The 14,614-nt window shown below is 41.8% G+C and overlaps 1 protein-coding gene across 8 annotated transcripts in view; it reads left to right on the plus strand.

Moving 5' to 3' along the window:
* Positions 1-14,614, plus strand: part of ESR1 (estrogen receptor 1) — a 205,528-nt gene that overhangs the window by 14,255 nt on the left and 176,659 nt on the right. Inside the window, exon 2 of one of the 8 annotated variants that reach the window (XM_083496475.1) lies at positions 6,930-7,087. The exons of 2 other annotated variants lie outside the window; for them this stretch is intronic. The gene's annotated coding sequence lies outside the window, so the exon portion shown is untranslated. Of the gene's footprint in view, positions 1-6,391; positions 7,088-14,614 lie in introns of those variants that run through there. 5 more of the 8 variants (XM_083496479.1, XM_083496478.1, XM_083496474.1 and 2 more) reach the window with 5 other exon arrangements.

Consider the following 14,614-nt stretch of genomic DNA (forward strand, 5'->3'; position numbering starts at 1 on the left):
TGATGCTTGGTATGCTCACATGCCATTGCTCTCGTCTATCCCTTTAACTTTGGATTCTATAAACATGTGAGTTGAATTGGTGTGAAATCTATGGGAGTGTCTGATTTGGTCAAGGTGTGGCCTGGTCAGTGTGACTGTAGGGCATAACATTTTAACACGCAATTACTTCTCTGCTTGGTGATCCTGTTTTAGTTTCAGGTCTTGCCATGTGATGCTCATGTGTTTGATTTAAGACTGGCAATACCACAACTCTTGATGCAACACTGGCACATCTTTTCCTCTGAGATATGGCTGTCGCTGGCTCTTCTTTTCTTTTGGCACCAGCTTAAAACATGCCTGTTTATTCAAACATTTGGAAATGGTTAGCTTGGGAATTTTATAGATGATTCTCTGTAGTTTTGTGATTGATGTTAACTGATTTTATCTGCTTTTATGTTTTGTTTAATAGATTTGTTGTTTTAAATAATTCTTTATTGCTTCACCCTGAGATCCCGTGACAAAGGGTAGGTTATAAATATCTTAAATATTTATAATATAAACATACATATTTTAAATCATACTCACTTTTGCTGAATCCCACTCATAATGTTTGGGGTTTGCTAAGCAGACTTCAGAATCATCCTGCAAGAGTGGACCAGTTGATCTAGAACTGCAGAACTGGATTCATTTCTGCTTTCAATTCTGGTCACCAAAATCTATGACAGTTATCAAGGGTTTGGTGGAATACTGCTCTTTTGAGCCTCCTCAGGACAGTTGGTACTCTGCTCTTGTACTAACTTATAGAGCAGAGTGGTCCAACACATGGCCTGAATGCCGCATGTGGCCCTTGAGGCCTTTTTTGGCAGTCCTCAGCAACATTTGACACCAGCCCTCCCCTCCCAGCCCTTGTACTGCTCTCCCAAAGCCAAGTAATGAGGTGCTGGGCTTTTGAAGGCAGTGTGAGGGCTCTGAAAGGGTCCCAGAGTCCTCCTTCCTCCTTCTCAAAGCCTAGTTAGCACATTACCAGCTTTGGGAAGAAGATGGGAGGGCTCTAAGACCCTTGCAGAGCCTTGTACCTCCTTCCCAAAGCCCAACACTTCACTAAGCTGGCTTTGGGAAGGCAGCATGAGGGCTGCAAGAAAGTGTCAAATTTTGGCCTTGCTCTCCTGTGCGGCAAGTCATTGTACAGCCTGCTGGTTCCATGTTGAAGTACTCTTGTGGTCCACTTGGTATGAAAAGTTGGACTGCCTTGCTATAGGGTGTCCAACAGCTAGTACAGTTTCTATTCAATATATGCTCCTGATTTGATCATTGTGTCAAGTACTTGATTGTTGTAAAGTGAATAATCTCACTCTGATGTAGCCCAGCTTTTTTATTGTTTCCAAAATATTTACCACAATATGCTCAGTGATTTTGGAAATACTTTCAACAACCCAACTAGGGTACCTCATGATTAATACGTTAGTACTTCTGCTGAAGTTCACTTGTTGGACAGCAGCAGTGCTATTATCACTCTCAAAAATTATTTCTCTCTTCACTCAGAGCTGATTACAGCAGCAGTAGTCAATATTGTGCTCTCTATATGGTGTTAGGCTACAACTCCCATCAACTCTGTCGGTCATGCTGGCTGGGGCTAATGGTTGTAGTCAGACAACATCTGGAGAGCTCCATGTTGGGTATCTGATATGGGTATGTAAATACTCAGGTGGTTTGACTGCTGGTGCTGACTGTGATGCCTAGAACTAGAATAGGAAGTATGAGTATGGATGCAATCCAGGAACAAAATGCTCAGTTCCGGTGTAGGTTGCTCAGTCAGATCTCTTACAGCTTAATAGTTCTCTTACGTATATTTCTGTTTTGACTACAATTGGAATACATTACCTTGAGTTCTAGACAGAGATTAAATAGAGATATAGCAGATTAAATAAACAGTAGACAGGGAGATGAATTCTTTATAGGCATATCACAATGCTTTAAAAAATAAATTGCAGGCTTTATATTGCGGTACTGATCCAGTGTTATGAAATAGGGATAGAGATACCTCTATTAAGTGCTTTTTAATGGGGGGACGCAGGGGTACACATACCCCTAAATATTTTGTGAATCATTGTACTTTTGTCCATTTACTGTATTTATTTTCCCCGATTTGAACTATTAAATAGTGATTTTTCTGGAGTCAAAATGAGAGTACCCCTAAACATTTTTAAAGAAAAAAAGCATTGCCTCTATGCATAATATAGCAGGAAGCAGTCTTTCCGTAGCAGGAAGACAGCAAGATGGACTGTATCAAGCAATTCTACGAAACTATAAAAGCTGGAATGAACACAAGAAATGTCAGGGACAGGACACAGCTAAGCCCTGAATAAGCTGGTTTCAGCTTTCAGCTCTGGAGATGGGTAGAAATTTAAAGGGGAAGCTATAAATCAAACTCCTGGGATGTAGCCTATTTAGTCATTATTAGACTGAGCCACCATTGTGTATATTTGGCATGTAGCAATAGAAAGACATTAAAATTATGTATGTCGATAATCAAAATTTCATGTCAAGAAAGATGGATTCTATGATCCCCTGTATGAATTAATCATTTATGCTTCTTCAGTTAGTCACAGGGAGAGGCAGAGGGCTGTGGCTGCTGGTAATGAGTAGGCTTTCTTTTCTAGCTTTAAAAAAGTGATAAGATTTTATTCACACACTTTGCAGCCCATCTTTGCAACTTTAAGTGTCAGAAATTTTATTTTAAATGTAAACAACATTATTCAGGGCTGACTTCTGTACCCAGTACAATCTTCTTGTGCTTGAGTGGCAGTGCTGTGCAGAATACAAGCATCTCTCCCATCCGTAGAAACCATCCTTGGGCTCAGCATGCAAAAAGAGAGCAGGAAATAATAGTGGCATTCTAAGCCACATCACAGGAGTATCCCCTCCCCACACCAGAATGCTGTGATAATGACTGATTCAAGGATGCTAAACATCAGTTGTCATCTAGGATATGTGGCAAAACAGTAGCTGTTAGGATTAACCAGAGCAAACCTGAATTAGGAATTGAAACTGATCATCTGATTAGCAATGGGGATTAGGGAATTAGCAGATTAGGGAAAGATACAAAATGGATTAGAAAAAACATCTGAGGATAACAGTGTAATCTGCAGTCTGGTCCTAGGCTGAGAGTGCCTCAGATGAGGCAGATGAGGTACATCCTCTTGATTTAATTTAAATACTTTTATTACCGTATTTTTCGCCCCATAGGACGCACCGGCCCATAGGACGCATCAAGTTTTTTGGGGGGGAAATAAAGAAAAAAAATTATTTCCCCCCCCCAGGCGCTTGTGGGACAGGCAGCGGGGAGAAGCGCTCTTCTCCCCGCCGTCAGCCTCCAAACCACTTCGGGAGACAGCGGGATGGCGGCGTTCCGCCTCCCTCTGTCCCCCGACCTTGTGGGGCTGGCGCTGGGGCTCTGCTGAAGCCTGGAGAGCGAGAGGGGTCGGTGCACACCAACCCCTCTCGCTCTCCAGGCTTAAGTGAAAGCCTGCATTCGCCCCATAGGACGCACCCACATTTCCCCTTCATTTTTGGAGGGGAAAAAGTGCGTCCTATAGGGCGAAAAATACGGTATTTAATTTTGGGATTGAAAAAAACTTCAAACCTTAGAAGTCTGCAAGCATGTGAAAAAACTTTTTTGGAGGCAATTGTTCTTGCATGGTGGGGAATCTTGGGAGCCGTAGTTTGTTCAGTGTGTTGAGTGTTGTTAGGAGACCTGTTTTCCCCCTCAGGGAGCATACAGGTTAACATTTACAGACATCCTTTCTCCTGCAGCCACCTGCACCCATCAAGAAGCTTCTCTGGACAGTAGGGGGCTCTCCTGAATAAGGTAGGTTGGGGCATTGTGGACTGCTGCCAAAATCAGAATTGGATCCTAACATAAATTGAAATAAGGAAGTTCACAGGAAGTGGGTTTCTCCTCCCCCACAGCCCCCACCTGTGTTGTTCAGGAAGGGCCTTTGAACACCTGGAGAAGCTTACAGAGGGAAGGAGGGGACAGGGTACTTTAAGTTTTTTTATTTAAAGGCAGTTATAAATTGCTTAATATTTTGAAATCTTAGCGACTTGGAATTCAAGCCATTACTTTTAGAAATTGTATCTAAAGTGATTGTTTTTTGTTTTTTGTATTTTATGGTTTTACAGTATGGATAGCTTGTTCAGTTCTTGCTTGGCATAGAATCATAAGGGACAACACAGATCATCTAGTCCAACTCCCTGCAATGCAGGATTTCTTTTGCCCAAGGTGGGGCTCGAACCCATGACCCTGGGATTAAGAGTCTCATGCTCTGCCAACTGAGCTATCCCAGAGCTGTAATAATTTATTTTTATAAATAATGACACACCAATTTTTTTTTTGAAAGAAAACATTGTACACTGAAGACAGCTATAAATTAAGTACACTGAAATACAGATTTCTTATGAAAAGCAGTTTCCTATTAAGGCACTGCAAACTGGCTGTTAAAATGGAAATGTGTGAAGAAATTGCAAGCTGTTTTTTTTAAGTCCTATTCCTTGTGTATTTCTGGATGTAGACTATAATAAAAATATATTATTTATATATAAATAAATAACATTTATTTATATTATATTTATTACTATAATATGCATTGATATTTTATGAAATTATTATTTTATTATTTTATTTTATTACTCCTGAATGACTTACACCTGTAGTGTGTGTATTACTCAAGAGCTTTCACATAAGTAGTCCATGAGCGGGAAAGAAGCTATGGTGTATACAAATCTATTAGTATTAACATATATAAAAGAAACCCATCAATTAAATAAAAGTATATGAAATGAATTGGGAGACTTGTCTAATGAATTCATAAAAGCCCTGGAGTCTAATACACATGCTCCCTGGTGATAGTAGGTTAAGTCAGATCCATTATTTATTTCATAAAATTTATACACCACTTGATTGTAGAAAACCTCAAGATGGTTTACAATAAAATCACAACCATACTTTAAAACACACAGAAGTCAAAATACTAAAACAGATTAAAATTATCTCATGATGGGGTCACCAACCTGGTGCCCCCAAAGGCCTCTGAACAGAGGCACCAGACTCAGCTGTCTTATTTTAAAGCAATTTCTGTTAAAGGAGCTAGCCTGACTGCTCCTACCTGTCGCTTTTAGCCAAAAGTGAAGTCAGAGCTGTAAATCATTAAGTAGGTTGTGTGGGCACCAGGCAATAGTAATCCTTAGGATCTAAGTAGGGCTGAGTTCATATAGGTGTAATTGGAGTAATTGCACCAGAGCCCATGCTAGGATATGCCGCAGACTCTGAGCTTTCATTTTAAAAAACCAAATCTCTAGTACTTTTAGATAAGAAGGTATGTCAGACAACCTTTTAAGCTGGGATCACTAACCCAGAGCAGGTGGAGAGACAATAGCAATGCTTCCACCAGCTGTGCAGCACGGACCACTTGGTGGAGTTGGAAGGGCCCACCCACTTGCCACTCTGGTTGGCTGTATTAACTCCACCTCTCCTTTCCAGAGGGAAGGACTTCCCCGGGCAGTTGTGGGACAAAGATGGAAAGAAAAGGGTAGGATAAGTCAACCTCTATAGGTTTTTGGAGGGTGCATGGACTGAGGGAAAGGTTGAGGCTGTTTCACCTCCTTTGCTTTGGCTTCCCATAGAAATACTTTTGAGAAGGTGGGGGAGAGATTATTCCCAAGTGGTTTTAATGTGGGACAGTGCAGAGACTTTATCATAATCAAAACATTTTCCCCAAGTGTTCCCAATTTTTTTTTGGGGGGGCACCCACTTTTGGGGGCACCCATTTCAGAGACATTCATATTATCATTACTTATTCCTCCTGTCTGGCCCACAGCAGGGATTGTTCCCAACTTTTTTTAGGAGCACAGTGTGAAGGCAGAAACATGATTATTGTCTCATACATTCCCAATTTTGACCATAGTCACATTTATTTAGGTGAAAAAATAGGGTCCCCACAAAGGATTGCACACAGGACCCCTCAGAACATTAATCCACCACCAACAGTCTTATATAATCTTATCTGGAAGCCACGCAGCAGACAGTATTATAGCACGTAACAATTCAAACATTTGCAGACGACTAAAAGTGTCTATGACTGTGCAATTAGACCACAGGGTTTAATCCATTTAATTTACATTTATTAACCCACCTCAGCATTTTTCATATAGGGAAGCTAATATTTTGTCTTGTTTTAAAATTCATTTTTCACCATATATCTCCTTTAAATTAGGTAAGCAACTTGTTAGTTTGCTTTCTGTCTCACAGGATCTGTTTGTGCCCAAGGCAAACTTAAACAGCTGTGTTCCAGGCAGAAATGGGAAGATCATGTGACAGATGGGAAGGGCTTAGGAACCAGTAGGAAACTAATCCCTTTCAGGGCCACTTCAGGCAAATATCATACTACTCAGCAGTAGGTGAGTGGAGGGAAATGACGGGCCAATAAACTATCTTTTGCTTCCAAGGACTAGGTGAAAATGCATACAGCTTTAACGTACCTTTGCCAACGTTTTGAGCTTGTGGCCCCATTCTAATGAATATCTAGCAGCATGCATTTCCTGCCTACTCCTTAACTAATGCATTTTTAAGAAGCCCAACTTTTTTTTGTTGTAGAGGGGGGAATTTCTACCTTCTCCACAATTTATAACATAGGAAAAGAAATTCATTTGGACCATCTTAGCATTTTCCTGGCAAATTAATAGCACTATATCCTGTCATATATCTCTCAGCCTTGATGGTAAGTTAAAAAACAAAACTATAAAGTGCAGAGAGAGAAGCGGAGAAAACAGGATTCACAGGGCTCTTTGGGTATTTGATAGATTTCCCAACCTCTAGCGTATGGTGGTGCTAGTACTTTATTTTTCAGCCAGCCAGTCAGCCAGCATGATTATTCATTTTACAGTTCTATCAGCCTCATAGTTACTGCCAGAAAGAGAATCTCATCATAGCTGAAAATACAAGCACACATGCAGCAGAAACCACTCAATGGGAAAGACATTTTAATGTCTCTTGCTCCAGCTTTTGTCTCAGAATGAGAAGATTGGCTGCAACTCAGATGATCCTGTCAAAGTAGGTGACTATCTTACTTTCTTGAATGTTTGTGGTATTGGCTTTTTTTAAAAGACGGCTATAAGTTAAGTACACACCTAGGAGTTATGTGTGTGATGTGGGATATAGTTACTCATTTTCCCGTAGCAGTAAATGCATCCAATGATTGCATTCCCACCCCCGCGAATAGTGGCTGAGGACGGTGTTGCTATCTGGAATCTGTGTCTCCGGCTGTGGAAAACTGACATCTGGAGCAGTAATTACTGGGGATGTAGGGGGAAAAAAATAAGTGCTTCCTTTTTCACAGAGCAGGAATAACAGTCTGTCTTCAGCACTCTGGGTGAAAAAATGTTTTTAGAACTCACTTGGTTGAAGTGTCATATTGTAAGGATACCTGCAGGGAACCACATGGATCTTTCCATTCAGTTATTTATGAATGAAGCCAGAAGCAATTATGTGACTTCGGGCTTCAAAGGCTGTTTTAACTTTGTGTGTGTGGCATGTGTATGTGTAAAGGTAACGTTAAGAACATCACCCTCTACGCAGTTCTGCAGCAAGACGAACTTTCAGCTGCAAAGCAAATTAATTCACCTTTCAGTTTAGCTGGCATTAAATACAGCAGATGTTTTAGAGTGAAAAATGTACCATGTAAGCAGACCACTGTCTAGGCAGACAGGACAATTTAAGCTTCTTTCACCTGCAAGCTCTAAATTCAGGCTGAGCGTGATCAGTGCAGCGCTGTGGGATTGGCTCTTAGTTGCTTGGCTGCCAAAATTCAAATGACTCCCAGAGCGAGAGCTTCAGGGTCTACAGGTCAAGTTGGGAGTGAAGTTCTTTGTGCAATATCACTTGGAAGAACGGTGTGTTCTCAACTGTACAGAAAGCATTGAAATGTCGGAGTGGATGCCCTATCCCCGCTCCCCAATTTATCTTAATTCATGAAAGAATTATGTTTAATATTAAATATAAAAGAGAATGTGTAGGCATATACGCATGGGGCGCATGTAAAATACTAACAGTGTAATTCTAACTATCCCCTATCAGAAATCCTATTGCAGTCAGTAGGGCACAGATACGTGGAGTGCAGGGGTTGGGAGAGAATTAAAGCCAAAAATTAATTCAGTCAATTCATATCATAACACAAGCAGAGTTTACAACAGAGGAAAAACAGTCACAAACAAAAGGGGAAGAGAGGTTGCTTCTTTACATGCTTTTTGGAGGTAGAATTGAAGTGGCAGTCCTGTGCCCTTACCAGGGAGTAATGCCCATGGAATTCAATAGGACTTCCTTCTGACTTACTGTGGTTAGGATTGTGCTGCAAGTCAGGCAAGAAAGAGAAGGCGAGGGTTTAAGCAAATGGATCAGCACTACCTGTATTTTAAAATCCCCCTTTGTAAGTTTGTGGGGGGAAATACAGAACTGATATTTCTGTTTACCTAATGGAGCATTTTATCCCTCTTTTGTATCCTTTTCTCAAATGGCACCAGAGTGAGTTCTCTCATCTTGAGTTAACTTGGCCACCCATATCATCCCGCAAAGCGATAAAGGTGATTTTACCATGATGTTTGGTAGACAAACTGTAAACCTGTGGGCTCAGCATCTTCTTAGAACGCAGAGGAAAAGGTAGTGGTCAACTTGGACAGGACGCTTCCTGAAAACCTTTGGTCACACTTTTAAGACTAACATGTAACAGAATAATTACACTCACTCTGTATTAAGACTTATGCATTAGCTTTTTGATAAATGGGGGTGGGGGGTGGGGAGACATTTTTTCAACAACATAGGAATTCCTATTTTTCAAGATCTCCATGAAATGGATTATGTATCCTTGGCTGTAGCCTTACACCAGGTGACACCACTTGTCTACTTAATCCAGTGTTGTCTACTCCAGCAGGAGTTTCCCATCATCTGATTCTTTTAACTGGATATGCCAGAAACTGAACATGGGATCATCTGCATGCAAAGCAAGTGGTCTGCCAGTACCACTGAGATATGGGTCCTCCCCACCAAGGAACTTTGCTTTAACATTGTATACTTGCACTGCTAGATGGCTCTAATTTGAGAATTTAGATGTGTTGCTTCAGCACTTGGGATCCCTGTGGTCCAAATGTACCCAGTACAACAGCTTACATTGATTTTCCCTCCAAGCTACACACCTAACTGGGGCTTACGTGGAAGCAGCACAAGCTTGTGCAGCCAACATGACTAGGTGTGTGTGTGTGTGTGTGTGTGTGTGGTTCTTCTCTTTTTCCTGGTTGGTTACTAGACCTGCCAAGGCTTCATTACCCTGTTACTGGTGTTCTGTGTTGAATTAATTGCATTTTGTTTTAATTGGCTGTAGTGATACAGTTACCACTACTAATTCTCATTTGCTATTACTCCATGGTGTGGGTGCATCTCTGCTAGCTACTCTTAAAGTGGTGCCAATCTGCTACATATATACATTATTTCTTGCCAAAGAAATAAAACAAGACAAATGCCTAAATGAGGCATAACAAAAGTAGGAGTCCATTCTACTATCCTGTCAGGAAATATGCAAATACCACCTAGCCAGGAATACCATTTTATGTAACATAGGTTGCAATCCTACACCCACTTAGCTGGGACAAACCGCACTGGACACAATCTGAATAGACATGCATATGACCTATCTAATTGAAATGGGATTCTGTTTTAGCCATGCCAAGTTGTTTATTTTCCTCTCACTGATCTTTGAATTGAATATCCATACAAGTTACATACATTCATACATTTCAGGCCATCTCTGCATTCTGAATTTTTGAAAACAAGAATTGAGATGTTGCTTCATCCCCGACCAGCCCATGACCTGGAGACGCAGCTGAGCAGCTTTTATTGAGAAGCTGCCTACATGTCCAGCAGAAATGCACGGAGCTGTACTCCTTTAGATTGCTGGCGGAAGATCATGTGTTTAAATGCTTCCTGGATTTCATTTCTTGCACAAAGAAATCTAGTTTGTGGGTAAAGACTGTAGCACCATTTCTTCTATCTAAAGGACATTTTTAAATGACTCCTATTAAAAACATAGGGACGCGGGTGGCGCTGTGGGTTAAACCACAGAGCCTAGGACTCAGAAGGTCAGTGGTTCGAATCCCCATGACGGGGTGAGCTTCCGTTGCTAGGTCCCTGCTCCTGCCAACCTAGCAGTTCAAAAGAACGTCAAAGTGCAAGTAGATAAACAGCGTTTCCGCGCGCTGCTCTGGTTTGCTAGAAGCGGCTTAGTCATGCTGGCCACATGACCCAGAAGCTGTACGCCGGTTCCCTTGGCCAATAAAGCAAGATGAGCACCGTAACCCCAGAGTCGGTCACAACTGGACCTAATGATCAGGGGTCCCTTTACCTTATTAAAAAACATACTTTACCCCAGTATAGTCTGAAGTGATGTAGTTCCACAAAAAACACAAGAGCTTACCTGTAGTTTGAAGGTTAGAAAATTTCTCTCAGTCTGATTTAGAAACAGTGCCTTTATAAACTTTTCGGATCTGAATTGGTATTTCAGGCTTTCCCAAATAGTATTCTGGACATATGATTCAGAGATGACTTCACACTGTGAACTGAGCCCTCTGATGACCTTGAACTATTAATCCTCCCCACTCTTCCTATTGAATACAGCTTTGTGCTCCTTATATAAGCAAGAGGTCATGGCCACAAGACTCAACCCATAGCAGGAAGGCTGCATTTGTTGCAGAAGTTCTCTGTAGCATCCATGTGCATATCACATGTGTTCATTGGAGCTAGTCAAGTCTGGTATTTTTTGGGTATATTACCGTATTTTTCCGTGTATAAGACGCCCCCATGTATAAGACGACCCCTATTTTTTAAAAACCCCAAATTAAGAAATTAAGTTGTTTAGCTTTTGGGGGGTGGGCTGGGGGAGGTCACTTCCGCCAATCGCTCACTCGCCTGCCCGCCACTGCTGATCGCTTGGCACAGCCACTGCCGATTGCACACCTCGCCGCAGCCGCCAATTGTCTGCCCACTCACCGCCACCAACAGCCCACCTGCCCACTTGCTGCAGCCATCAATCACCTGCCCATCACCTGCCCATCTTGCCACAGCCACCAATCACCCGCCCAATTGCCGCGGCCAATCTCCTGCTTACTGCTGCCATTAATCGCACATCCCGCTCTGTATTCACTATCCATGTATAAGATGGCACCCAATTTTTGCCTAATTTTTTTAAAGCAAAAAGCATTGTCTTATACACGGATTTTACTAGACATAGAAATCTAGATGAAAATCCAAGCTGGCATCTCTAGTATCAAAACAGCATGTTTCTATCTGCATATCTTATAGCCAGTGTGGGGAACCTTTGGCTCTCCAAATGTTGCTTTACTACAATTCCCACTGGCCATGCTTTTTGGGGATGATGGGAGTTGTGTGTCAGCAACATCTGCAGAGCCATACCTGCCTTATAGCAAGGTAGAGCAGAAGGAATTATATGCATTTTACACAAACTTGCTACCTACCACATCGTTTTGCATACTTTAATTGTTTTCCTGGTTTTGTAATTTGTGTCAACATTTTATAAATCACAAGTTTATTTAGGTTCTAATGAGGCATTTCTCCTAAAGTCTTGAAAACGAAGAATACCAAATAGGAAGAATACCAAATAGTAAAGAGATGCCTTGGTACTGATGATATAATATTAAAGCCCTATTGCATGCTCTAACACCTGTTTTTTTCCCTGCGGTTTGTGTTTGGTTAGAGGTACTGCTTGTGGTTCTGCTGATCTGAAAGACCTGTAGGAAATGAAAACTACTGTAGCTTCATTGGCTATTAAAGACAGCTGCAGTGAAATATATGCATTCCTGATGTTATTTAAAGTACTGTGTGTGCGTGCGTGTGTGTGTGTGTGTGTGTGTGAGAGAGAGAGAGAGAGAGAGAGAGAGAGAGAGTGTTCTAATGCCCAACTACAGGAATGTCAACCATGGCCTGCATTCAGCTCACCTTGTATGCCAGTGGAAGCCAGCACAAAGGCTCTTGCTAACACAATGCTTTCCCCCCAGGCACCCCCATGTCTCCCATTCCACTCCGGAGGGTCAGGCGAATCTACAAAACCCAGTTGGAGGAGAGGGGATTTGGCAAGCAGAAATGCTTGTGATGATGGAGTGATCAGAAGACTGACATTTCATTTCTCCCCATACTATTAACAAGTTAACCATATTGTTACACAGTATAAGCAGATATACTGGGTTGTAGGAACTAATGAAGTTTAGGAAGCTGCACTCGATTTATAGCTCTCCTATCAAATTGAGATGAAATAAGGCAGTCTAGGTGATGTAGAGTTTCTTGTAAGAAAAGGGCATGTTTGTTTAGGAAGGTTTGAACAATTGGTGCAACTACTAGTGCTGAAGAAACTGAAATTGACCAGTTCTATGAAGACTTACAAGACCTTATCGAAGTGACACCAAAGAAGGATGTTCTGCTCATTATAGGGGATTGGAATGCTAAAGTAGGGAATCAAGAGATAAAAGGAACAACTGGCAAGTTTGGCCTTGGAGATCAAAACGAAGCAGGGCAAAGGCTAATAGAGTTCTGTCAAGAGAACAAGCTGGTCATCACAAACACGCTTTTCCAACAACACAAGAGACGACTCTACACATGGACATCCCCAGATGGGCAACATCGAAATCAGATTGATTATATTCTCTGCAGCCAAAGATGGAGAAGCTCTATACAGTCAGCAAAAACAAGACCTGGAGCTGACTGTGGCTCAGATCATCAGCTTCTTATAGCAAAATTCAAGCTTAAACTGAAGAAAGTAGGAAAAACCACTGGACAGGTAAGATACAATCTAAACCAAATCCCTTATGAATACACAGTGGAAGTGAGGAACAGGTTTAAGGATTTAGATTTGCTGGACAGAGTGCCTGAAGAACTATGGATGGAGGCTCGCAACATTATACAGGAGGCAGCAACTAAAACCATCCCAATGAAAAAGAAATGCAAGAAAGCAAAGTGGCTGTCCAACGAGGCCTTACAAATAGCGGGGGAGAGAAGGCAAGCAAAATGCGAGGGAGATAGTGAAAGATACAGGAAACTGAATGCAGATTTCCAAAGAACAGCAAGGAGAGACAAGAAGGCCTTCTTAAACGAGCAATGCAAAGAAATAGAGGAAAGCAACAGAATGGGAAGAACCAGAGATCTGTTCAAGAAAATCGGAAATATGAAAGGAACATTTCGTACAAAGATTACCATAATAAAGGACAAAAGTGGTAAAGATCTAACTGAAGCAGAAGACATCAAGAAGAGGTGGCAAGAATACACAGAGGAATTATACCAGAAAGATATGGATGTCTCGTACACCCCAGGTAGTGTGGTTGCTGACCTTGAGCCAGACATCCTGGAGAGTGAAGTCAAATGGGCCTTAGAAAGCACTGCAAATAACAAGGCCAGTGGAAGTGATGGTATTCCAGCTGAACTGTTTAAAATTTTAAAAGATGATGCTGTTAAGGTGCTACACTCAATATGCCAGCAAGTTTGGAAAACTCAGCAGTGGCCAGAGGATTGGAGAAGATCAGTCTACATTCCAATCCCAAAGAAAGGCAGTGCCAAAGAATGCTCCAACTACCGCACAATTTCACTCATTTCACATGCTAGCAAGGTTATGCTTAAAATTCTACAAGGAAGGCTCAAGCAGTATGTGGACCGAGAACTCCCAGAAGTGCAAGCTGGATTTAGAAGAGGCAGAGGAACCAGAGACCAAATTGCAAACATGCGCTGGATTATGGAGAAAGCTAGAGAGTTCCAGAAAGACATCTACTTCTGCTTCATTGACTATGCAAAAGCCTTTGACTGTGTTGACCACAGCAAACTATGGCAAGTTCTTAAAGAAATGGGAGTGCCTGATCACCTCATCTGTCTCCTGCGAAATCTCTATGTGGGACAAGAAGCTACAGTTAGAACTGGATATGGAACAACTGATTGGTTCCAAATTGGGAAAGGAGTACGGCAAGGCTGTATATTGTCTCCCTGCTTATTTAACTTATATGCAGAATGCATCATGCGAAAGGCTGGGCTGGATGAATCCCAAGCCGGAATTAAGATTGCCGGAAGAAATATCAACAACCTCAGATATGCAGATGACACAACCTTGATGGCAGAAAGTGAAGAGGAATTAAAGAACCTTTTAATGAGGGTGAAAGAGGAGAGCGCAAAATATGGTCTGAAGCTCAACATCAAAAAAACGAAGATCATGGCCACTGGGCCCATCACCTCCTGGCAAATAGATGGGGAAGAAATGGAGGCAGTGAGAGATTTTACTTTCTTGGGCTCCATGATCAGTGCAGATGGTGACAGCAGTCACGAAATTAAAAGACGCCTGCTCCTTGGGAGAAAGGCGATGGCAAACCTAGACAACATCTTAAAAAGCAGAGACATCACCTTGCCAACAAAGGTCCGTATAGTAAAAGCCATGGTTTTCCCAGTAGTGATGTATGGAAGTGAGAGCTGGACTATAAAGAAGGCTGATCGCCGAAGAATTGATGCTTTTGAATTATGGTGCTGGAGGAGACTCTTGAGAGTCCC

The sequence above is a fragment of the Podarcis liolepis genome (assembly GCF_965112155.1).
Source record: "Podarcis liolepis genome assembly, chromosome: 3".
Taxonomy (NCBI): domain Eukaryota; kingdom Metazoa; phylum Chordata; class Lepidosauria; order Squamata; family Lacertidae; genus Podarcis; species Podarcis liolepis.